Raw genomic sequence first — 26,237 nt, forward strand, 5'->3', positions numbered from 1 at the left:
CTGCAAGGTTTGGAGACAGCGCGTGCGTTCACGGAGATCAAGAGCAGCCGGAGATCAAGAGCAGCCGCCGCAGGGGAGGGATACCATGGTAAATAGGTTACCTATTTACCATGGTATCTCTCCCCTGGGTGCGTTGTGTTTTGGTGAGCAATAATGCAGGAAAGCAGCGGGCGGGATGGCGAGCTTGTCCTGCTGCTCCAACACAAGCTACCTTAAGAGCCGGTACGATGCGGGCAATGGGTGAAGTTCGTCAGGAGTACTGCATAAAAAAACGAGTGTGTTGTCGTGGCAGTTGGTGATCAAAGAAATAAAACAAAATAAAATCAATAAGTAATAATGTCATAGACTTAAAGTCATACCTTTGAAGTCATAATGCATTGCAAGTGTTATTATGGAATGTTGTGCTGTTTTTTCAAGCGCTTCAATGTGCTGCTCTGCAAGGTTTGGAGACAGCGCGTGCGTTCACGGAGATCAAGAGCAGCCGCCGCAGGGGAGGGATACCATGGTAAATAGGTTACCTATTTACCATGGTATCTCTCCCCTGGGTGCGTTTTGTTTTGGTGAGCAATAATGCAGGAAAGCAGCGGGCGGGATGGCGAGCTTGTCCTGCTGCTCCAACACAAGCTACCTTAAGAGCCGGTACGATGCGGGCAATGGGTGAAGTTCGTCAGGAGTACTGCATAAAAAAACGAGTGTGTTGTCGTGGCAGTTGGTGATCAAAGATATAAAACAAAATAAAATCAATAAGTAATAATGTCATAGACTTAAAGTCATACCTTTGAAGTCATAATGCATTGCAAGTGTTATTATGGAATGTTGTGCTGTTTTTTCAAGCGCTTCAATGTGCTGCTCTGCAAGGTTTGGAGACAGCGCGTGCGTTCACGGAGATCAAGAGCAGCCGCCGCAGGGGAGGGATACCACGGTAAATAGGTTACCTATTTACCATGGTATCTCTCCCCTGGGTGCGTTTTGTTTTGGTGAGCAATAATGCAGGAAAGCAGCGGGCGGGATGGCGAGCTTGTCCTGCTGCTCCAACACAAGCTACCTTAAGAGCCGGTACGATGCGGGCAATGGGTGAAGTTCGTCAGGAGTACTGCATAAAAAAACGAGTGTGTTGTCGTGGCAGTTGGTGATCAAAGAAATAAAACAAAATAAAATCAATAAATAATAATGTCATAGACTTAAAGTCATACCTTTGAAGTCATAATGCATTGCAAGTGTTATTATGGAATGTTGTGCTGTGTTTTCAAGCGCTTCAACGTGCTGCTCTGCAAGGTTTGGAGACAGCGCGTGCGTTCACGGAGATCAAGAGCAGCCGCCGCAGGGGAGGGATACCACGGTAAATAGGTTACCTATTTACCATGGTATCTCTCCCCTGGGTGCGTTTTGTTTTGGTGAGCAATAATGCAGGAAAGCAGCGGGCGGGATGGCGAGCTTGCCCTGCTGCTCCAACACAAGCTACCTTAAGAGCCGGTACGATGCGGGCAATGGGTGAAGTTCGTCAGGAGTACTGCATAAAAAAACGAGTGTGTTGTCGTGGCAGTTGGTGATCAAAGAAATAAAACAAAATAAAATCAATAAATAATAATGTCATTGACTTAAAGTCATACCTTTGAAGTCATAATGCATTGCAAGTGTTATTATGGAATGTTGTGCTGTGTTTTCAAGCGCTTCAATGTGCTGCTCTGCAAGGTTTGGAGACAGCGCGTGCGTTCACGGAGATCAAGAGCAGCCGCCGCAGGGGAGGGATACCACGGTAAATAGGTTACCTATTTACCATGGTATCTCTCCCCTGGGTGCGTTTTGTTTTGGTGAGCAATAATGCAGGAAAGCAGCGGGCGGGATGGCGAGCTTGTCCTGCTGCTCCAACAAAAGCTACCTTAAGAGCCGGTACGATGCGGGCAATGGGTGAAGTTCGTCAGGAGTACTGCATAAAAAAACGAGTGTGTTGTCGTGGCAGTTGGTGATCAAAGAAATAAAACAAAATAAAATCAATAAATAATAATGTCATAGACTTAAAGTCATACCTTTGAAGTCATAATGCATTGCAAGTGTTATTATGGAATGTTGTGCTGTGTTTTCAAGCGCTTCAATGTGCTGCTCTGCAAGGTTTGGAGACAGCGCGTGCGTTCACGGAGATCAAGAGCAGCCGGAGATCAAGAGCAGCCGCCGCAGGGGAGGGATACCATGGTAAATAGGTTACCTATTTACCATGGTATCTCTCCCCTGGGTGCGTTGTGTTTTGGTGAGCAATAATGCAGGAAAGCAGCGGGCGGGATGGCGAGCTTGTCCTGCTGCTCCAACACAAGCTACCTTAAGAGCCGGTACGATGCGGGCAATGGGTGAAGTTCGTCAGGAGTACTGCATAAAAAAAGCGAGTGTGTTGTCGTGGCAGTTGGTGATCAAAGAAATAAAACAAAATAAAATCAATAAATAATAATGTCATAGACTTAAAGTCATACCTTTGAAGTCATAATGCATTGCAAGTGTTATTATGGAATGTTGTGCTGTGTTTTCAAGCGCTTCAATGTGCTGCTCTGCAAGGTTTGGAGACAGCGCGTGCGCTCACGGAGATCAAGAGCAGCCGCCGCAGGGGAGGGATACCATGGTAAATAGGTTACCTATTTACCATGGTATCTCTCCCCTGGGTGCGTTGTGTTTTGGTGAGCAATAATGCAGGAAAGCAGCGGGCGGGATGGCGAGCTTGTCCTGCTGCTCCAACACAAGCTACCTTAAGAGCCGGTACGATGCGGGCAATGGGTGAAGTTCGTCAGGAGTACTGCATAAAAAAACGCGTGTGTTGTCGTGGCAGTTGGTGATCAAAGAAATAAAACAAAATAAAATCAATAAATAATAATGTCATAGAATTAAAGTCATACCTTTGAAGTCATAATGCATTGCAAGTGTTATTATGGAATGTTGTGCTGTGTTTTCAAGCGCTTCAATGTGCTGCTCTGCAAGGTTTGGAGACAGCGGGTGCGTTCACGGAGATCAAGAGCAGCCGGAGATCAAGAGCAGCCGCCGCAGGGGAGGGATACCACGGTAAATAGGTTACCTATTTACCATGGTATCTCTCCCCTTGGTGCGTTTTGTTTTGGTGAGCAATAATGCAGGAAAGCAGCGGGCGGGATGGCGAGCTTGTCCTGCTGCTCCAACACAAGCTACCTTAAGAGCCGGTACGATGCGGGCAATGGGTGAAGTTCGTCAGGAGTACTGCATAAAAAAACGAGTGTGTTGTCGTGGCAGTTGGTGATCAAAGAAATAAAACAAAATAAAATCAATAAATAATAATGTCATTGACTTAAAGTCATACCTTTGAAGTCATAATGCATTGCAAGTGTTATTATGGAATGTTGTGCTGTGTTTTCAAGCGCTTCAACGTGCTGCTCTGCAAGGTTTGGAGACAGCGCGTGCGTTCACGGAGATCAAGAGCAGCCGCCGCAGGGGAGGGATACCACGGTAAATAGGTTACCTATTTACCATGGTATCTCTCCCCTGGGTGCGTTTTGTTTTGGTGAGCAATAATGCAGGAAAGCAGCGGGCGGGATGGCGAGCTTGTCCTGCTGCTGCAACACAAGCTACCTTAAGAGCCGGTACGATACGGGCAATGGGTGAAGTTCGTCAGGAGTACTGCATAAAAAAACGAGTGTGTTGTCGTGGCAGTTGGTGATCAAAGAAATAAAACAAAATAAAATCAATAAATAATAATGTCATAGACTTAAAGTCATACCTTTGAAGTCATAATGCATTGCAAGTGTTATTATGGAATGTTGTGCTGTGTTTTCAAGCGCTTCAATGTGCTGCTCTGCAAGGTTTGGAGACAGCGTGCGTTCACGGAGATCAAGAGCAGCCGCAAAAGGGGAGGGATACCATGGTAAATAGGTTACCTATTTACCATGGTATCTCTCCCCTGGGTGCGTTGTGTTTTGGTGAGCAATAATGCAGGAAAGCAGCGGGCGGGGTGGCGAGCTTGTCCTGCTGCTCCAACACAAGCTACCTTAAGAGCCGGTACGATGCGGGCAATGGGTGAAGTTCGTCAGGAGTACTGCATAAAAAAACGAGTGTGTTGTCGTGGCAGTTGGTGATCAAAGAAATAAAACAAAATAAAATAAATAAATAATAATGTCATAGACTTAAAGTCATACCTTTGAAGTCATAATGCATTGCAAGTGTTATTATGGAATGTTGTGCTGTGTTTTCAAGCGCTTCAATGTGCTGCTCTGCAAGGTTTGGAGACAGCGCGTGCGTTCACGGAGATCAAGAGCAGCCGCCGCAGGGGAGGGATACCATGGTAAATAGGTTACCTATTTACCATGGTATCTCTCCCCTGGGTGCGTTGTGTTTTGGTGAGCAATAATGCAGGAAAGCAGCGGGCGGGATGGCGAGCTTGTCCTGCTGCTCCAACACAAGCTACCTTAAGAGCCGGTATGATGCGGGCAATGGGTGAAGTTCGTCAGGAGTACTGCATAAAAAAACGAGTGTGTTGTCGTGGCAGTTGGTGATCAAAGAAATAAAACAAAATAAAATCAATAAATAATAATGTCATAGACTTAAAGTCATACCTTTGAAGTCATAATGCATTGCAAGTGTTATTATGGAATGTTGTGCTGTGTTTTCAAGCGCTTCAATGTGCTGCTCTGCAAGGTTTGGAGACAGCGCGTGCGTTCACGGAGATCAAGAGCAGCCGCCGCAGGGGAGGGATACCATGGTAAATAGGTTACCTATTTACCATGGTATCTCTCCCCTGGGTGCGTTGTGTTTTGGTGAGCAATAATGCAGGAAAGCAGCGGGCGGGATGGCGAGCTTGTCCTGCTGCTCCAACACAAGCTACCTTAAGAGCCGGTAGGATGCGGGCAATGGGTGAAGTTCGTCAGGAGTACTGCATAAAAAAACGAGTGTGTTGTCGTGGCAGTTGGTGATCAAAGAAATAAAACAAAATAAAATCAATAAATAATAATGTCATAGACTTAAAGTCATACCTTTGAAGTCATAATGCATTGCAAGTGTTATTATGGAATGTTGTGCTGTGTTTTCAAGCGCTTCAATGTGCTGCTCTGCAAGGTTTGGAGACAGCGCGTGCGTTCACGGAGATCAAGAGCAGCCGCCGCAGGGGAGGGATACCATGGTAAATAGGTTACCTATTTACCATGGTATCTCTCCCCTGGGTGCGTTGTGTTTTGGTGAGCAATAATGCAGGAAAGCAGCGGGCGGGATGGCGAGCTTGTCCTGCTGCTCCAACACAAGCTACCTTAAGAGCCGGTACGATGCGGGCAATGGGTGAAGTTCGTCAGGAGTACTGCATAAAAAAACGCGTGTGTTGTCGTGGCAGTTGGTGATCAAAGAAATAAAACAAAATAAAATCAATAAATAATAATGTCATAGACTTAAAGTCATACCTTTGAAGTCATAATGCATTGCAAGTGTTATTATGGAATGTTGTGCTGTTTTTTCAAGCGCTTCAATGTGCTGCTCTGCAAGGTTTGGAGACAGCGCGTGCGTTCACGGAGATCAAGAGCAGCCGCCGCAGGGGAGGGATACCATGGTAAATAGGTTACCTATTTACCATGGTATGTCTCCCCTGGGTGCGTTGTGTTTTGGTGAGCAATAATGCAGGAAAGCAGCGGGCGGGATGGCGAGCTTGTCCTGCTGCTCCAACACAAGCTACCTTAAGAGCCGGTACGATGCGGGCAATGGGTGAAGTTCGTCAGGAGTACTGCATAAAAAAACGAGTGTGTTGTCGTGGCAGTTGGTGATCAAAGAAATAAAACAAAATAAAATCAATAAATAATAATGTCATAGACTTAAAGTCATACCTTTGAAGTCATAATGCATTGCAAGTGTTATTATGGAATGTTGTGCTGTGTTTTCAAGCGCTTCAATGTGCTGCTCTGCAAGGTTTGGAGACAGCGCGTGCGTTCACGGAGATCAAGAGCAGCCGCCGCAGGGGAGGGATACCACGGTAAATAGGTTACCTATTTACCATGGTATCTCTCCCCTGGGTGCGTTGTATTTTGGTGAGCAATAATGCAGGAAAGCAGCGGGCGGGATGGCGAGCTTGTCCTGCTGCTCCAACACAAGCTACCTTAAGAGCCGGTACGATGCGGGCAATGGGTGAAGTTCGTCAGGAGTACTGCATAAAAAAACGAGTGTGTTGTCGTGGCAGTTGGTGATCAAAGAAATAAAACAAAATAAAATCAATAAATAATAATGTCATAGACTTAAAGTCATACCTTTGAAGTCATAATGCATTGCAAGTGTTATTATGGAATGTTGTGCTGTGTTTTCAAGCGCTTCAATGTGCTGCTCTTCAAGGTTTGGAGACAGCGCGTGCGTTCACGGAGATCAAGAGCAGCCGCCGCAGGGGAGGGATACCATGGTAAATAGGTTACCTATTTACCATGGTATCTCTCCCCTGGGTGCGTTGTGTTTTGGTGAGCAATAATGCAGGAAAGCAGCGGGCGGGATGGCGAGCTTGTCCTGCTGCTCCAACACAAGCTACCTTAAGAGCCGGTACGATGCGGGCAATGGGTGAAGTTCGTCAGGAGTACTGCATAAAAAAACGAGTGTGTTGTCGTGGCAGTTGGTGATCAAAGAAATAAAACAAAATAAAATCAATAAATAATAATGTCATAGACTTAAAGTCATACCTTTGAAGTCATAATGCATTGCAAGTGTTATTATGGAATGTTGTGCTGTGTTTTCAAGCGCTTCAATGTGCTGCTCTGCAAGGTTTGGAGACAGCGCGTGCGTTCACGGAGATCAAGAGCAGCCGCCGCAGGGGAGGGATACCATGGTAAATAGGTTACCTATTTACCATGGTATCTCTCCCCTGGGTGCGTTGTGTTTTGGTGAGCAATAATGCAGGAAAGCAGCGGGCGGGATGGCGAGCTTGTCCTGCTGCTCCAACACAAGCTACCCCAACACAAGCTACCTTAAGAGCCGGTACGATGCGGGCAATGGGTGAAGTTCGTCAGGAGTACTGCATAAAAAAACGAGTGTGTTGTCGTGGCAGTTGGTGATCAAAGAAATAAAACAAAATAAAATCAATAAATAATAATGTCATAGACTTAAAGTCATACCTTTGAAGTCATAATGCATTGCAAGTGTTATTATGGAATGTTGTGCTGTGTTTTCAAGCGCTTCAATGTGCTGCTCTGCAAGGTTTGGAGACAGCGCGTGCGTTCACGGAGATCAAGAGCAGCCGCCGCAGGGGAGGGATACCATGGTAAATAGGTTACCTATTTACCATGGTATCTCTCCCCTGGGTGCGTTGTGTTTTGGTGAGCAATAATGCAGGAAAGCAGCGGGCGGGATGGCGAGCTTGTCCTGCTGCTCCAACACAAGCTACCTTAAGAGCCGGTACGATGCGGGCAATGGGTGAAGTTCGTCAGGAGTACTGCATAAAAAAACGAGTGTGTTGTCGTGGCAGTTGGTGATCAAAGAAATAAAACAAAATAAAATCAATAAATAATAATGTCATAGACTTAAAGTCATACCTTTGAAGTCATAATGCATTGCAAGTGTTATTATGGAATGTTGTGCTGTGTTTTCAAGCGCTTCAATGTGCTGCTCTGCAAGGTTTGGAGACAGCGCGTGCGTTCACGGAGATCAAGAGCAGCCGCCGCAGGGGAGGGATACCATGGTAAATAGGTTACCTATTTACCATGGTATCTCTCCCCTGGGTGCGTTGTGTTTTGGTGAGCAATAATGCAGGAAAGCAGCGGGCGGGATGGCGAGCTTGTCCTGCTGCTCCAACACAAGCTACCTTAAGAGCCGGTACGATGCGGGCAATGGGTGAAGTTCGTCAGGAGTACTGCATAAAAAAACGAGTGTGTTGTCGTGGCAGTTGGTGATCAAAGAAATAAAACAAAATAAAATCAATAAATAATAATGTCATAGACTTAAAGTCATACCTTTGAAGTCATAATGCATTGCAAGTGTTATTATGGAATGTTGTGCTGTGTTTTCAAGCGCTTCAATGTGCTGCTCTGCAAGGTTTGGAGACAGCGCGTGCGTTCACGGAGATCAAGAGCAGCCGCCGCAGGGGAGGGATACCACGGTAAATAGGTTACCTATTTACCATGGTATCTCTCCCCTGGGTGCGTTGTGTTTTGGTGAGCAATAATGCAGGAAAGCAGCGGGCGGGATGGCGAGCTTGTCCTGCTGCTCCAACACAAGCTACCTTAAGAGCCGGTACGATGCGGGCAATGGGTGAAGTTCGTCAGGAGTACTGCATAAAAAAACGAGTGTGTTGTCGTGGCAGTTGGTGATCAAAGAAATAAAACAAAATAAAATCAATAAATAATAATGTCATAGACTTAAAGTCATACCTTTGAAGTCATAATGCATTGCAAGTGTTATTATGGAATGTTGTGCTGTGTTTTCAAGCGCTTCAATGTGCTGCTCTGCAAGGTTTGGAGACAGCGCGTGCGTTCACGGAGATCAAGAGCAGCCGCCGCAGGGGAGGGATACCATGGTAAATAGGTTACCTATTTACCATGGTATCTCTCCCCTGGGTGCGTTGTGTTTTGGTGAGCAATAATGCAGGAAAGCAGCGGGCGGGATGGCGAGCTTGTCCTGCTGCTCCAACACAAGCTACCTTAAGAGCCGGTACGATGCGGGCAATGGGTGAAGTTCGTCAGGAGTACTGCATAAAAAAACGCGTGTGTTGTCGTGGCAGTTGGTGATCAAAGAAATAAAACAAAATAAAATCAATAAATAATAATGTCATAGACTTAAAGTCATACCTTTGAAGTCATAATGCATTGCAAGTGTTATTATGGAATGTTGTGCTGTGTTTTCAAGCGCTTCAATGTGCTGCTCTGCAAGGTTTGGAGACAGCGCGTGCGTTCACGGAGATCAAGAGCAGCCGCCGCAGGGGAGGGATACCACGGTAAATAGGTTACCTATTTACCATGGTATCTCTCCCCTGGGTGCGTTTTGTTTTGGTGAGCAATAATGCAGGAAAGCAGCGGGCGGGATGGCGAGCTTGTCCTGCTGCTCCAACACAAGCTACCTTAAGAGCCGGTACGATGCGGGCAATGGGTGAAGTTCGTCAGGAGTACTGCATAAAAAAACGAGTGTGTTGTCGTGGCAGTTGGTGATCAAAGAAATAAAACAAAATAAAATCAATAAATAATAATGTCATAGACTTAAAGTCATACCTTTGAAGTCATAATGCATTGCAAGTGTTATTATGGAATGTTGTGCTGTGTTTTCAAGCGCTTCAATGTGCTGCTCTGTAAGGTTTGGAGACAGCGCGTGCGTTCACGGAGATCAAGAGCAGCCGGAGATCAAGAGCAGCCGCCGCAGGGGAGGGATACCATGGTAAATAGGTTACCTATTTACCATGGTATCTCTCCCCTGGGTGCGTTGTGTTTTGGTGAGCAATAATGCAGGAAAGCAGCGGGCGGGATGGCGAGCTTGTCCTGCTGCTCCAACACAAGCTACCTTAAGAGCCGGTACGATGCGGGCAATGGGTGAAGTTCGTCAGGAGTACTGCATAAAAAAACGAGTGTGTTGTCGTGGCAGTTGGTGATCAAAGAAATAAAACAAAATAAAATCAATAAATAATAATGTCATAGACTTAAAGTCATACCTTTGAAGTCATAATGCATTGCAAGTGTTATTATGGAATGTTGTGCTGTGTTTTCAAGCGCTTCAATGTGCTGCTCTGCAAGGTTTGGAGACAGCGCGTGCGTTCACGGAGATCAAGAGCAGCCGCCGCAGGGGAGGGATACCATGGTAAATAGGTTACCTATTTACCATGGTATCTCTCCCCTGGGTGCGTTGTGTTTTGGTGAGCAATAATGCAGGAAAGCAGCGGGCGGGATGGCGAGCTTGTCCTGCTGCTCCAACACAAGCTACCTTAAGAGCCGGTACGATGCGGGCAATGGGTGAAGTTCGTCAGGAGTACTGCATAAAAAAACGAGTGTGTTGTCGTGGCAGTTGGTGATCAAAGAAATAAAACAAAATAAAATCAATAAATAATAATGTCATAGACTTAAAGTCATACCTTTGAAGTCATAATGCATTGCAAGTGTTATTATGGAATGTTGTGCTGTGTTTTCAAGCGCTTCAATGTGCTGCTCTGCAAGGTTTGGAGACAGCGCGTGCGTTCACGGAGATCAAGAGCAGCCGCCGCAGGGGAGGGATACCATGGTAAATAGGTTACCTATTTACCATGGTATCTCTCCCCTGGGTGCGTTGTGTTTTGGTGAGCAATAATGCAGGAAAGCAGCGGGCGGGATGGCGAGCTTGTCCTGCTGCTCCAACACAAGCTACCTTAAGAGCCGGTACGATGCGGGCAATGGGTGAAGTTCGTCAGGAGTACTGCATAAAAAAACGAGTGTGTTGTCGTGGCAGTTGGTGATCAAAGAAATAAAACAAAATAAAATCAATAAATAATAATGTCATAGACTTAAAGTCATACCTTTGAAGTCATAATGCATTGCAAGTGTTATTATGGAATGTTGTGCTGTGTTTTCAAGCGCTTCAATGTGCTGCTCTGCAAGGTTTGGAGACAGCGCGTGCGTTCACGGAGATCAAGAGCAGCCGCCGCAGGGGAGGGATACCATGGTAAATAGGTTACCTATTTACCATGGTATCTCTCCCCTGGGTGCGTTGTGTTTTGGTGAGCAATAATGCAGGAAAGCAGCGGGCGGGATGGCGAGCTTGTCCTGCTGCTCCATCACAAGCTACCTTAAGAGCCGGTACGATGCGGGCAATGGGTGAAGTTCGTCAGGAGTACTGCATAAAAAAACGAGTGTGTTGTCGTGGCAGTTGGTGATCAAAGAAATAAAACAAAATAAAATCAATAAATAATAATGTCATAGACTTAAAGTCATACCTTTGAAGTCATAATGCATTGCAAGTGTTATTATGGAATGTTGTGCTGTGTTTTCAAGCGCTTCAATGTGCTGCTCTGCAAGGTTTGGAGACAGCACGTGCGTTCACGGAGATCAAGAGCAGCCGCCGCAGGGGAGGGATACCACGGTAAACAGGTTCCTATTTACCATGGTATCTCTCCCCTGGGTGCGTTTTGTTTTGGTGAGCAATAATGCAGGAAAGCAGCGGGCGGGATGGCGAGCTTGTCCTGCTGCTCCAACACAAGCTACCTTAAGAGCCGGTACGATGCGGGCAATGGGTGAAGTTCGTCAGGAGTACTGCATAAAAAAACGAGTGTGTTGTCGTGGCAGTTGGTGATCAAAGAAATAAAACAAAATAAAATCAATAAATAATAATGTCATAGACTTAAAGTCATACCTTTGAAGTCATAATGCATTGCAAGTGTTATTATGGAATGTTGTGCTGTGTTTTCAAGCGCTTCAATGTGCTGCTCTGTAAGGTTTGGAGACAGCGCGTGCGTTCACGGAGATCAAGAGCAGCCGGAGATCAAGAGCAGCCGCCGCAGGGGAGGGATACCATGGTAAATAGGTTACCTATTTACCATGGTATCTCTCCCCTGGGTGCGTTGTATTTTGGTGAGCAATAATGCAGGAAAGCAGCGGGCGGGATGGCGAGCTTGTCCTGCTGCTCCAACACAAGCTACCTTAAGAGCCGGTACGATGCGGGCAATGGGTGAAGTTCGTCAGGAGTACTGCATAAAAAAACGAGTGTGTTGTCGTGGCAGTTGGTGATCAAAGAAATAAAACAAAATAAAATCAATAAATAATAATGTCATAGACTTAAAGTCATACCTTTGAAGTCATAATGCATTGCAAGTGTTATTATGGAATGTTGTGCTGTGTTTTCAAGCGCTTCAATGTGCTGCTCTGCAAGGTTTGGAGACAGCGCGTGCGTTCACGGAGATCAAGAGCAGCCGCCGCAGGGGAGGGATACCATGGTAAATAGGTTACCTATTTACCATGGTATCTCTCCCCTGGTGCGTTGTGTTTTGGTGAGCAATAATGCAGGAAAGCAGCGGGCGGGATGGCGAGCTTGTCCTGCTGCTCCAACACAAGCTACCTTAAGAGCCGGTACGATGCGGGCAATGGGTGAAGTTCGTCAGGAGTACTGCATAAAAAAACGAGTGTGTTGTCGTGGCAGTTGGTGATCAAAGAAATAAAACAAAATAAAATCAATAAATAATAATGTCATAGACTTAAAGTCATACCTTTGAAGTCATAATGCATTGCAAGTGTTATTATGGAATGTTGTGCTGTGTTTTCAAGCGCTTCAATGTGCTGCTCTTCAAGGTTTGGAGACAGCGCGTGCGTTCACGGAGATCAAGAGCAGCCGCCGCAGGGGAGGGATACCATGGTAAATAGGTTACCTATTTACCATGGTATCTCTCCCCTGGGTGCGTTGTGTTTTGGTGAGCAATAATGCAGGAAAGCAGCGGGCGGGATGGCGAGCTTGTCCTGCTGCTCCAACACAAGCTACCTTAAGAGCCGGTACGATGCGGGCAATGGGTGAAGTTCGTCAGGAGAACTGCATAAAAAAAACGAGTGTGTTGTCGTGGCAGTTGGTGATCAAAGAAATAAAACAAAATAAAATCAATAAATAATAATGTCATAGACTTAAAGTCATACCTTTGAAGTCATAATGCATTGCAAGTGTTATTATGGAATGTTGTGCTGTGTTTTCAAGCGCTTCAATGTGCTGCTCTGCAAGGTTTGGAGACAGCGCGTGCGTTCACGGAGATCAAGAGCAGCCGCCGCAGGGGAGGGATACCATGGTAAATAGGTTACCTATTTACCATGGTATCTCTCCCCTGGGTGCGTTGTGTTTTGGTGAGCAATAATGCAGGAAAGCAGCGGGCGGGATGGCGAGCTTGTCCTGCTGCTCCAACACAAGCTACCTTAAGAGCCGGTACGATGCGGGCAATGGGTGAAGTTCGTCAGGAGTACTGCATAAAAAAACGAGTGTGTTGTCGTGGCAGTTGGTGATCAAAGAAATAAAACAAAATAAAATCAATAAATAATAATGTCATAGACTTAAAGTCATACCTTTGAAGTCATAATGCATTGCAAGTGTTATTATGGAATGTTGTGCTGTGTTTTCAAGCGCTTCAATGTGCTGCTCTGCAAGGTTTGGAGACAGCGCGTGCGTTCACGGAGATCAAGAGCAGCCGCCGCAGGGGAGGGATACCATGGTAAATAGGTTACCTATTTACCATGGTATCTCTCCCCTGGGTGCGTTGTGTTTTGGTGAGCAATAATGCAGGAAAGCAGCGGGCGGGATGGCGAGCTTGTCCTGCTGCTCCAACACAAGCTACCTTAAGAGCCGGTACGATGCGGGCAATGGGTGAAGTTCGTCAGGAGTACTGCATAAAAAAACGAGTGTGTTGTCGTGGCAGTTGGTGATCAAAGAAATAAAACAAAATAAAATCAATAAATAATAATGTCATAGACTTAAAGTCATACCTTTGAAGTCATAATGCATTGCAAGTGTTATTATGGAATGTTGTGCTGTGTTTTCAAGCGCTTCAATGTGCTGCTCTGCAAGGTTTGGAGACAGCGCGTGCGTTCACGGAGATCAAGAGCAGCCGCCGCAGGGGAGGGATACCATGGTAAATAGGTTACCTATTTACCATGGTATCTCTCCCCTGGGTGCGTTGTGTTTTGGTGAGCAATAATGCAGGAAAGCAGCGGGCGGGATGGCGAGCTTGTCCTGCTGCTCCAACACAAGCTACCTTAAGAGCCGGTACGATGCGGGCAATGGGTGAAGTTCGTCAGGAGTACTGCATAAAAAAACGCGTGTGTTGTCGTGGCAGTTGGTGATCAAAGAAATAAAACAAAATAAAATCAATAAATAATAATGTCATAGACTTAAAGTCATACCTTTGAAGTCATAATGCATTGCAAGTGTTATTATGGAATGTTGTGCTGTGTTTTCAAGCGCTTCAATGTGCTGCTCTGCAAGGTTTGGAGACAGCGCGTGCGTTCACGGAGATCAAGAGCAGCCGCCGCAGGGGAGGGATACCATGGTAAATAGGTTACCTATTTACCATGGTATCTCTCCCCTGGGTGCGTTGTGTTTTGGTGAGCAATAATGCAGGAAAGCAGCGGGCGGGATGGCGAGCTTGTCCTGCTGCTCCATCACAAGCTACCTTAAGAGCCGGTACGATGCGGGCAATGGGTGAAGTTCGTCAGGAGTACTGCATAAAAAAACGCGTGTGTTGTCGTGGCAGTTGGTGATCAAAGAAATAAAACAAAATAAAATCAATAAATAATAATGTCATAGACTTAAAGTCATACCTTTGAAGTCATAATGCATTGCACGTGTTATTATGGAATGTTGTGCTGTGTTTTCAAGCGCTTCAATGTGCTGCTCTGCAAGGTTTGGAGACAGCGCGTGCGTTCACGGAGATCAAGAGCAGCCGCCGCAGGGGAGGGATACCACGGTAAATAGGTTACCTATTTACCATGGTATCTCTCCCCTGGGTGCGTTTTGTTTTGGTGAGCAATAATGCAGGAAAGCAGCGGGCGGGATGGCGAGCTTGTCCTGCTGCTCCAACACAAGCTACCTTAAGAGCCGGTACGATGCGGGCAATGGGTGAAGTTCGTCAGGAGTACTGCATAAAAAAACGAGTGTGTTGTCGTGGCAGTTGGTGATCAAAGAAATAAAACAAAATAAAATCAATAAATAATAATGTCATAGACTTAAAGTCATACCTTTGAAGTCATAATGCATTGCAAGTGTTATTATGGAATGTTGTGCTGTGTTTTCAAGCGCTTCAATGTGCTGCTCTGTAAGGTTTGGAGACAGCGCGTGCGTTCACGGAGATCAAGAGCAGCCGGAGATCAAGAGCAGCCGCCGCAGGGGAGGGATACCATGGTAAATAGGTTACCTATTTACCATGGTATCTCTCCCCTGGGTGCGTTGTATTTTGGTGAGCAATAATGCAGGAAAGCAGCGGGCGGGATGGCGAGCTTGTCCTGCTGCTCCAACACAAGCTACCTTAAGAGCCGGTACGATGCGGGCAATGGGTGAAGTTCGTCAGGAGTACTGCATAAAAAAACGAGTGTGTTGTCGTGGCAGTTGGTGATCAAAGAAATAAAACAAAATAAAATCAATAAATAATAATGTCATAGACTTAAAGTCATACCTTTGAAGTCATAATGCATTGCAAGTGTTATTATGGAATGTTGTGCTGTGTTTTCAAGCGCTTCAATGTGCTGCTCTGCAAGGTTTGGAGACAGCGCGTGCGTTCACGGAGATCAAGAGCAGCCGCCGCAGGGCAGGGATACCATGGTAAATAGGTTACCTATTTACCATGGTATCTCTCCCCTGGGTGCGTTGTGTTTTGGTGAGCAATAATGCAGGAAAGCAGCGGGCGGGATGGCGAGCTTGTCCTGCTGCTCCAACACAAGCTACCTTAAGAGCCGGTACGATGCGGGCAATGGGTGAAGTTCGTCAGGAGTACTGCATAAAAAAACGAGTGTGTTGTCGTGGCAGTTGGTGATCAAAGAAATAAAACAAAATAAAATCAATAAATAATAATGTCATAGACTTAAAGTCATACCTTTGAAGTCATAATGCATTGCAAGTGTTATTATGGAATGTTGTGCTGTGTTTTCAAGCGCTTCAATGTGCTGCTCTGCAAGGTTTGGAGACAGCGCGTGCGTTCACGGAGATCAAGAGCAGCCGCCGCAGGGGAGGGATACCATGGTAAATAGGTTACCTATTTACCATGGTATCTCTCCCCTGGGTGCGTTGTGTTTTGGTGAGCAATAATGCAGGAAAGCAGCGGGCGGGATGGCGAGCTTGTCCTGCTGCTCCAACACAAGCTACCTTAAGAGCCGGTACGATGCGGGCAATGGGTGAAGTTCGTCAGGAGTACTGCATAAAAAAACGAGTGTGTTGTCGTGGCAGTTGGTGATCAAAGAAATAAAACAAAATAAAATCAATAAATAATAATGTCATAGACTTAAAGTCATACCTTTGAAGTCATAATGCATTGCAAGTGTTATTATGGAATGTTGTGCTGTGTTTTCAAGCGCTTCAATGTGCTGCTCTGCAAGGTTTGGAGACAGCGCGTGCGTTCACGGAGATCAAGAGCAGCCGCCGCAGGGGAGGGATACCATGGTAAATAGGTTACCTATTTACCATGGTATCTCTCCCCTGGGTGCGTTGTGTTTTGGTGAGCAATAATGCAGGAAATCAGCGGGCGGGATGGCGAGCTTGTCCTGCTGCTCCATCACAAGCTACCTTAAGAGCCGGTACGATGCGGGCAATGGGTGAAGTTCGTCAGGAGTACTGCATAAAAAAACGAGTGTGTTGTCGTGGCAGTTGGTGATCAAAGAAATAAAACAAAATAAAATCAATAAATAATAATGTCATAGACTTAAAGTCATACCTTTGAAGTCATAATGCATTGCAAGTGTTATTATGGAATGTTGTGCTGTGTTTTCAAGCGCTTCAATGTGCTGCTCTGCAAGGTTTGGAGACAGCGCGTGCGTTCACGGAGATCAAGAGCAGCCGCCGCAGGGGAGGGATACCACGGTAAATAGGTTACCTATTTACCATGGTATCTCTCCCCTGGGTGCGTTTTGTTTTGGTGAGCAATAATGCAGGAAAGCAGCGGGCGGGATGGCGAGCTTGTCCTGCTGCTCCAACACAAGCTACCTTAAGAGCCGGTACGATGCGGGCAATGGGTGAAGTTCGTCAGGAGTACTGCATAAAAAAACGAGTGTGTTGTCGTGGCAGTTGGTGATCAAAGAAATAAAACAAAATAAAATCAATAAATAATAATGTCATAGACTTAAAGTCATACCTTTGAAGTCATAATGCATTGCAAGTGTTATTATGGAATGTTGTGCTGTGTTTTCAAGCGCTTCAATGTGCTGCTCTGTAAGGTTTGGAGACAGCGCGTGCGTTCACGGAGATCAAGAGCAGCCGGAGATCAAGAGCAGCCGCCGCAGGGGAGGGATACCATGGTATCTCTCCCCTGGGTGCGTTGTATTTTGGTGAGCAATAATGCAGGAAAGCAGCGGGCGGGATGGCGAGCTTGTCCTGCTGCTCCAACACAAGCTACCTTAAGAGCCGGTACGATGCGGGCAATGGGTGAAGTTCGTCAGGAGTACTGCATAAAAAAACGAGTGTGTTGTCGTGGCAGTTGGTGATCAAAGAAATAAAACAAAATAAAATCAATAAATAATAATGTCATAGACTTAAAGTCATACATTTGAAGTCATAATGCATTGCAAGTGTTATTATGGAATGTTGTGCTGTGTTTTCAAGCGCTTCAATGTGCTGCTCTGCAAGGTTTGGAGACAGCGTGTGCGTTCACGGAGATCAAGAGCAGCCGCCGCAGGGGAGGGATACCACGGTAAATAGGTTACCTATTTACCATGGTATCTCTCCCCTGGGTGCGTTTTGTTTTGGTGAGCAATAATGCAGGAAAGCAGCGGGCGGGATGGCGAGCTTGTCCTGCTGCTCCAACACAAGCTACCTTAAGAGCCGGTACGATGCGGGCAATGGGTGATGTTCGTCAGGAGTACTGCATAAAAAAACGAGTGTGTTGTCGTGGCAGTTGGTGATCAAAGAAATAAAACAAAATAAAATCAATAAATAATAATGTCATAGACTTAAAGTCATACCTTTGAAGTCATAATGCATTGCAAGTGTTATTATCTAATGTTGTGCTGTGTTTTCAAGCGCTTCAATGTGCTGCTCTGCAAGGTTTGGAGACAGCGCGTGCGTTCACGGAGATCAAGAGCAGCCGCCGCAGGGGAGGGATACCACGGTAAATAGGTTACCTATTTACCATGGTATCTCTCCCCTGGGTGCGTTTTGTTTTGGTGAGCAATAATGCAGGAAAGCAGTGGGCGGGATGGCGAGCTTGTCCTGCTGCTCCAACACAAGCTACCTTAAGAGCCGGTACGATGCGGGCAATGGGTGAAGTTCGTCAGGAGTACTGCATAAAAAAACGAGTGTGTTGTCGTGGCAGTTGGTGATCAAAGAAATAAAACAAAATAAAATCAATAAATAATAATGTCATAGACTTTAAGTCATACCTTTGAAGTCATAATGCATTGCAAGTGTTATTATGGAATGTTGTGCTGTGTTTTCAAGCGCTTCAATGTGCTGCTCTGCAAGGTTTGGAGACAGCGCGTGCGTTCACGGAGATCAAGAGCAGCCGCCGCAGGGGAGGGATACCACGGTAAATAGGTTACCTATTTACCATGGTATCTCTCCCCTGGGTGCGTTTTGTTTTGGTGAGCAATAATGCAGGAAAGCAGCGGGCGGGATGGCGAGCTTGTCCTGCTGCTCCAACACAAGCTACCTTAAGAGCCGGTACGATGCGGGCAATGGGTGAAGTTCGTCAGGAGTACTGCATAAAAAAACGAGTGTGTTGTCGTGGCAGTTGGTGATCAAAGAAATAAAACAAAATAAAATCAATAAATAATAATGTCATAGACTTAAAGTCATACCTTTGAAGTCATAATGCATTGCAAGTGTTATTATGGAATGTTGTGCTGTGTTTTCAAGCGCTTAAATGTGCTGCTCTGCAAGGTTTGGAGACAGCGCGTGCGTTCACGGAGATCAAGAGCAGCCGCCGCAGGGCAGGGATACCATGGTAAATAGGTTACCTATTTACCATGGTATCTCTCCCCTGGGTGCGTTGTGTTTTGGTGAGCAATAATGCAGGAAAGCAGCGGGCGGGGTGGCGAGCTTGTCCTGCTGCTCCAACACAAGCTACCTTAAGAGCCGGTACGATGCGGGCAATGGGTGAAGTTCGTCAGGAGTACTGCATAAAAAAACGAGTGTGTTGTCGTGGCAGTTGGTGATCAAAGAAATAAAACAAAATAAAATCAATAAATAATAATGTCATAGACTTAAAGTCATACCTTTGAAGTCATAATGCATTGCAAGTGTTATTATGGAATGTTGTGCTGTGTTTTCAAGCGCTTCAATGTGCTGCTCTGCAAGGTTTGGAGACAGCGCGTGCGTTCACGGAGATCAAGAGCAGCCGCCGCAGGGGAGGGATACCATGGTAAATAGGTTACCTATTTACCATGGTATCTCTCCCCTGGGTGCGTTGTGTTTTGGTGAGCAATAATGCAGGAAAGCAGCGGGCGGGGTGGCGAGCTTGTCCTGCTGCTCCAACACAAGCTACCTTAAGAGCCGGTACGATGCGGGCAATGGGTGAAGTTCGTCAGGAGTACTGCATAAAAAAACGAGTGTGTTGTCGTGGCAGTTGGTGATCAAAAAAATAAAACAAAATAAAATAAATAAATAATAATGTCATAGACTTAAAGTCATACCTTTGAAGTCATAATGCATTGCAAGTGTTATTATGGAATGTTGTGCTGTGTTTTCAAGCGCTTCAATGTGCTGCTCTGCAAGGTTTGGAGACAGCGTGTGCGTTCACGGAGATCAAGAGCAGCCGCCGCAGGGGAGGGATACCACGGTAAATAGGTTACCTATTTACCATGGTATCTCTCCCCTGGGTGCGTTTTGTTTTGGTGAGCAATAATGCAGGAAAGCAGCGGGCGGGATGGCGAGCTTGTCCTGCTGCTCCAACACAAGCTACCTTAAGAGCCGGTACGATGCGGGCAATGGGTGATGTTCGTCAGGAGTACTGCATAAAAAAACGAGTGTGTTGTCGTGGCAGTTGGTGATCAAAGAAATAAAACAAAATAAAATCAATAAATAATAATGTCATAGACTTAAAGTCATACCTTTGAAGTCATAATGCATTGCAAGTGTTATTATCTAATGTTGTGCTGTGTTTTCAAGCGCTTCAATGTGCTGCTCTGCAAGGTTTGGAGACAGCGCGTGCGTTCACGGAGATCAAGAGCAGCCGCCGCAGGGGAGGGATACCACGGTAAATAGGTTACCTATTTACCATGGTATCTCTCCCCTGGGTGCGTTTTGTTTTGGTGAGCAATAATGCAGGAAAGCAGTGGGCGGGATGGCGAGCTTGTCCTGCTGCTCCAACACAAGCTACCTTAAGAGCCGGTACGATGCGGGCAATGGGTGAAGTTCGTCAGGAGTACTGCATAAAAAAACGAGTGTGTTGTCGTGGCAGTTGGTGATCAAAGAAATAAAACAAAATAAAATCAATAAATAATAATGTCATAGACTTTAAGTCATACCTTTGAAGTCATAATGCATTGCAAGTGTTATTATGGAATGTTGTGCTGTGTTTTCAAGCGCTTCAATGTGCTGCTCTGCAAGGTTTGGAGACAGCGCGTGCGTTCACGGAGATCAAGAGCAGCCGCCGCAGGGGAGGGATACCACGGTAAATAGGTTACCTATTTACCATGGTATCTCTCCCCTGGGTGCGTTTTGTTTTGGTGAGCAATAATGCAGGAAAGCAGCGGGCGGGATGGCGAGCTTGTCCTGCTGCTCCAACACAAGCTACCTTAAGAGCCGGTACGATGCGGGCAATGGGTGAAGTTCGTCAGGAGTACTGCATAAAAAAACGAGTGTGTTGTCGTGGCAGTTGGTGATCAAAGAAATAAAACAAAATAAAATCAATAAATAATAATGTCATAGACTTAAAGTCATACCTTTGAAGTCATAATGCATTGCAAGTGTTATTATGGAATGTTGTGCTGTGTTTTCAAGCGCTTAAATGTGCTGCTCTGCAAGGTTTGGAGACAGCGCGTGCGTTCACGGAGATCAAGAGCAGCCGCCGCAGGGCAGGGATACCATGGTAAATAGGTTACCTATTTACCATGGTATCTCTCCCCTGGGTGCGTTGTGTTTTGGTGAGCAATAATGCAGGAAAGCAGCGGGCGGGGTGGCGAGCTTGTCCTGCTGCTCCAACACAAGCTACCTTAAGAGCCGGTACGATGCGGGCAATGGGTGAAGTTCGTCAGGAGTACTGCATAAAAAAACGAGTGTGTTGTCGTGGCAGTTGGTGATCAAAGAAATAAAACAAAATAAAATCAATAAATAATAATGTCATAGACTTAAAGTCATACCTTTGAAGTCATAATGCATTGCAAGTGTTATTATGGAATGTTGTGCTGTGTTTTCAAGCGCTTCAATGTGCTGCTCTGCAAGGTTTGGAGACAGCGCGTGCGTTCACGGAGATCAAGAGCAGCCGCCGCAGGGGAGGGATACCATGGTAAATAGGTTACCTATTTACCATGGTATCTCTCCCCTGGGTGCGTTGTGTTTTGGTGAGCAATAATGCAGGAAAGCAGCGGGCGGGGTGGCGAGCTTGTCCTGCTGCTCCAACACAAGCTACCTTAAGAGCCGGTACGATGCGGGCAATGGGTGAAGTTCGTCAGGAGTACTGCATAAAAAAACGAGTGTGTTGTCGTGGCAGTTGGTGATCAAAAAAATAAAACAAAATAAAATAAATAAATAATAATGTCATAGACTTAAAGTCATACCTTTGAAGTCATAATGCATTGCAAGTGTTATTATGGAATGTTGTGCTGTGTTTTCAAGCGCTTCAATGTGCTGCTCTGCAAGGTTTGGAGACAGCGTGTGCGTTCACGGAGATCAAGAGCAGCCGCCGCAGGGGAGGGATACCACGGTAAATAGGTTACCTATTTACCATGGTATCTCTCCCCTGGGTGCGTTTTGTTTTGGTGAGCAATAATGCAGGAAAGCAGCGGGCGGGATGGCGAGCTTGTCCTGCTGCTCCAACACAAGCTACCTTAAGAGCCGGTACGATGCGGGCAATGGGTGATGTTCGTCAGGAGTACTGCATAAAAAAACGAGTGTGTTGTCGTGGCAGTTGGTGATCAAAGAAATAAAACAAAATAAAATCAATAAATAATAATGTCATAGACTTAAAGTCATACCTTTGAAGTCATAATGCATTGCAAGTGTTATTATCTAATGTTGTGCTGTGTTTTCAAGCGCTTCAATGTGCTGCTCTGCAAGGTTTGGAGACAGCGCGTGCGTTCACGGAGATCAAGAGCAGCCGCCGCAGGGGAGGGATACCACGGTAAATAGGTTACCTATTTACCATGGTATCTCTCCCCTGGGTGCGTTTTATTTTGGTGAGCAATAATGCAGGAAAGCAGCGGGCGGGATGGCGAGCTTGTCCTGCTGCTCCAACACAAGCTACCTTAAGAGCCGGTACGATGCGGGCAATGGGTGAAGTTCGTCAGGAGTACTGCATAAAAAAACGAGTGTGTTGTCGTGGCAGTTGGTGATCAAAGAAATAAAACAAAATAAAATCAATAAATAATAATGTCATAGACTTAAAGTCATACCTTTGAAGTCATAATGCATTGCAAGTGTTATTATGGAATGTTGTGCTGTGTTTTCAAGCGCTTCAATGTGCTGCTCTGCAAGGTTTGGAGACAGCGCGTGCGTTCACGGAGATCAAGAGCAGCCGCCGCAGGGGAGGGATACCACGGTAAATAGGTTACCTATTCACCATGGTATCTCTCCCCTGGGTGCGTTTTGTTTTGTTGAGCAATAATGCAGGAAAGCAGCGAGCGGGATGGCGAGCTTGTCCTGCTGCTCCAACACAAGCTACCTTAAGAGCCGGTACGATGCGGGCAATGGGTGAAGTTCGTCAGGAGTACTGCATAAAAAAACGAGTGTGTTGTCGTGGCAGTTGGTGATCAAAGAAATAAAACAAAATAAAATCAATAAATAATAATGTCATAGACTTAAAGTCATACCTTTGAAGTCATAATGCATTGCAAGTGTTATTATGGAATGTTGTGCTGTGTTTTCAAGCGCTTCAATGTGCTGCTCTGCAAGGTTTGGAGACAGCGCGTGCGTTCACGGAGATCAAGAGCAGCCGCCGCAGGGGAGGGATACCATGGTAAATAGGTTACCTATTTACCATGGTATCTCTCCCCTGGGTGCGTTGTGTTTTGGTGAGCAATAATGCAGGAAAGCAGCGGGCGGGATGGCGAGCTTGTCCTGCTGCTCCAACACAAGCTACCTTAAGAGCCGGTACGATGCGGGCAATGGGTGATGTTCGTCAGGAGTACTGCATAAAAAAACGAGTGTGTTGTCGTGGCAGTTGGTGATCAAAGAAATAAAACAAAATAAAATCAATAAATAATAATGTCATAGACTTAAAGTCATACCTTTGAAGTCATAATGCATTGCAAGTGTTATTATCTAATGTTGTGCTGTGTTTTCAAGCGCTTCAATGTGCTGCTCTGCAAGGTTTGGAGACAGCGCGTGCGTTCACGGAGATCAAGAGCAGCCGCCGCAGGGGAGGGATACCACGGTAAATAGGTATTTACCATGGTATCTCTCCCCTGGGTGCGTTTTGTTTTGGTGAGCAATAATGCAGGAAAGCAGCGGGCGGGATGGCGAGCTTGTCCTGCTGCTCCAACACAAGCTACCTTAAGAGCCGGTAGGATGCGGGCAATGGGTGAAGTTCGTCAGGAGTACTGCATAAAAAAACGAGTGTGTTGTCGTGGCAGTTGGTGATCAAAGAAATAAAACAAAATAAAATCAATAAATAATAATGTCATAGACTTAAAGTCATACCTTTGAATTCATAATGCATTGCAAGTGTTATTATGGAATGTTGTGCTGTGTTTTCAAGCGCTTCAATGTGCTGCTCTGCAAGGTTTGGAGACAGCGCGTGCGTTCACGGAGATCAAGAGCAGCCGGAGATCAAGAGCAGCCGCCGCAGGGGAGGGATACCATGGTAAATAGGTTACCTATTTACCATGGTATCTCTCCCCTGGGTGCGTTGTGTTTTGGTGAGCAATAATGCAGGAAAGCAGCGGGCGGGATGGCGAGCTTGTCCTGCTGCTCCAACACAAGCTACCTTAAGAGCCGGTACGATGCGGGCAATGGGTGAAGTTCGTCAGGAGTACTGCATAAAAAAACGAGTGTGTTGTCGTGGCAGTTGGTGATCAAAGAAATAAAACAAAATAAAATCAATAAATAATAATGTCATAGACTTAAAGTCATACCTTTGAAGTCATAATGCATTGCAAGTGTTATTATGGAATGTTGTGCTGTGTTTTCAAGTGCTTCAATGTGCTGCTCTGCAAGGTTTGGTGACAGCGCGTGCGTTCACGGAGATCAAGAGCAGCCGCCGCAGGGGAGGGATACCATGGTAAATAGGTTACCTAAATAGGTAAAAAGGTTACCTATTTACCATGGTATCTCTCCCCTGGGTGCGTTGTGTTTTGGTGAGCAATAATGCAGGAAAGCAGCGGGCGGGATGGCGAGCTTGTCCTGCTGCTCCAACACAAGCTACCTTAAGAGCCGGTACGATGAGGGCAATGGGTGAAGTTCGTCAGGAGTACTGCATAAAAGAACGAGTGTGTTGTCGTGGCAGTTGGTGATCAAAGAAATAAAACAAAATAAAATCAATAAATAATAATGTCATAGACTTAAAGTCATACCTTTGAAGTCACAATGCATTGCAAGTGTTATTATGGAATGTTGTGCTGTGATTTCAAGCGCTTCAATGTGCTGCTCTGCAAGGTTTGGAGACAGCGCGTGCGTTCACGGAGATCAAGAGCAGCCGCCGCAGGGGAGGGATACCATGGTAAATAGGTTACCTATTTACCATGGTATCTCTCCCCTGGGTGCGTTGTGTTTTGGTGAGCAATAATGCAGGAAAGCAGCGGGCGGGATGGCGAGCTTGTCCTGCTGCTCCAACACAAGCTACCTTAAGAGCCGGTACGATGCGGGCAATGGGTGAAGTTCGTCAGGAGTACTGCATAAAAAAACGAGTGTGTTGTCGTGGCAGTTGGTGATCAAAGAAATAAAACAAAATAAAATCAATAAATAATAATGTCATAGATTTAAAGTCATACCTTTGAAGTCATAATGCATTGCAAGTGTTATTATGGAATGTTGTGCTGTGTTTTCAAGCGCTTCAATGTGCTGCTCTGCAAGGTTTGGAGACAGCGGGTGCGTTCACGGAGATCAAGAGCAGCCGGAGATCAAGAGCAGCCGCCGCAGGGGAGGGATACCACGGTAAATAGGTTACCTATTTACCATGGTATCTCTCCCCTGGGTGCGTTGTGTTTTGGTGAGCAATAATGCAGGAAAGCAGCGGGCGGGGTGGCGAGCTTGTCCTGCTGCTCCAACACAAGCTACCTTAAGAGCCGGTACGATGCGGGCAATGGGTGAAGTTCGTCAGGAGTACTGCATAAAAAAACGAGTGTGTTGTCGTGGCAGTTGGTGATCAAAGAAATAAAACAAAATAAAATCAATAAATAATAATGTCATAGACTTAAAGTCATACCTTTGAAGTCATAATGCATTGCAAGTGTTATTATGGAATGTTGTGCTGTGTTTTCAAGCGCTTCAATGTGCTGCTCTGCAAGGTTTGGAGACAGCGCTTGCGTTCACGGAGATCAAGAGCAGCCGCCGCAGGGGAGGGATACCACGGTAAATAGGTTACCTATTTACCATGGTATCTCTCCCCTGGGTGCGTTTTGTTTTGGTGAGCAATAATGCAGGAAAGCAGCGGGCGGGATGGCGAGCTTGTCCTGCTGCTCCAACACAAGCTACCTTAAGAGCCGGTACGATGCGGGCAATGGGCGAAGTTCGTCAGGATTACTGCATAAAAACACGAGTGTGTTGTCGTGGCAGTTGGTGATCAAAGAAATAAAACAAAATAAAATCAATAAATAATAATGTCATAGACTTAAAGTCATACCTTTGAAGTCATAATGCATTGCAAGTGAATTTATGGAATGTTGTGCTGTGTTTTCAAGCGCTTCAATGTGCTGCTCTGCAAGGTTTGGAGACAGCGCGTGCGTTCACGGAGATCAAGAGCAGCCGCCGCAGGGGAGGGATACCACGGTAAATAGGTTACCTAGAATAGGTTACCTATTTACCATGGTATCTCTCCCCTGGGTGCGTTTTGTTTTGGTGAGCAATAATGCAGGAAAGCAGCGGGCGGGATGGCGAGCTTGTCCTGCTGCTCCAACACAAGCTACCTTAAGAGCCGGTACGATGCGGGCAATGGGTGAAGTTCGTCAGGAGTACTGCATAAAAAAACGAGTGTGTTGTCGTGGCAGTTGGTGATCAAAGAAATAAAACAAAATAAAATCAATAAATAATAATGTCATAGACTTAAAGTCATACCTTTGAAGTCATAATGCATTGCAAGTGTTATTATGGAATGTTGTGCTGTGTTTTCAAGCGCTTAAATGTGCTGCTCTGCAAGGTTTGGAGACAGCGCGTGCGTTCACGGAGATCAAGAGCAGCCGCCGCAGGGGAGGGATACCATGGTAAATAGGTTACCTATTTACCATGGTATCTCTCCCCTGGGTGCGTTGTGTTTTGGTGAGCAATAATGCAGGAAAGCAGCGGGCGGGATGGCGAGCTTGTCCTGCTGCTCCAACACAAGCTACCTTAAGAGCCGGTACGAT

The sequence above is a fragment of the Acipenser ruthenus genome, chromosome 1 (genome assembly GCF_902713425.1).
Source record: "Acipenser ruthenus chromosome 1, fAciRut3.2 maternal haplotype, whole genome shotgun sequence".
NCBI classification, from domain to species: Eukaryota; Metazoa; Chordata; class Actinopteri; order Acipenseriformes; family Acipenseridae; genus Acipenser; species Acipenser ruthenus.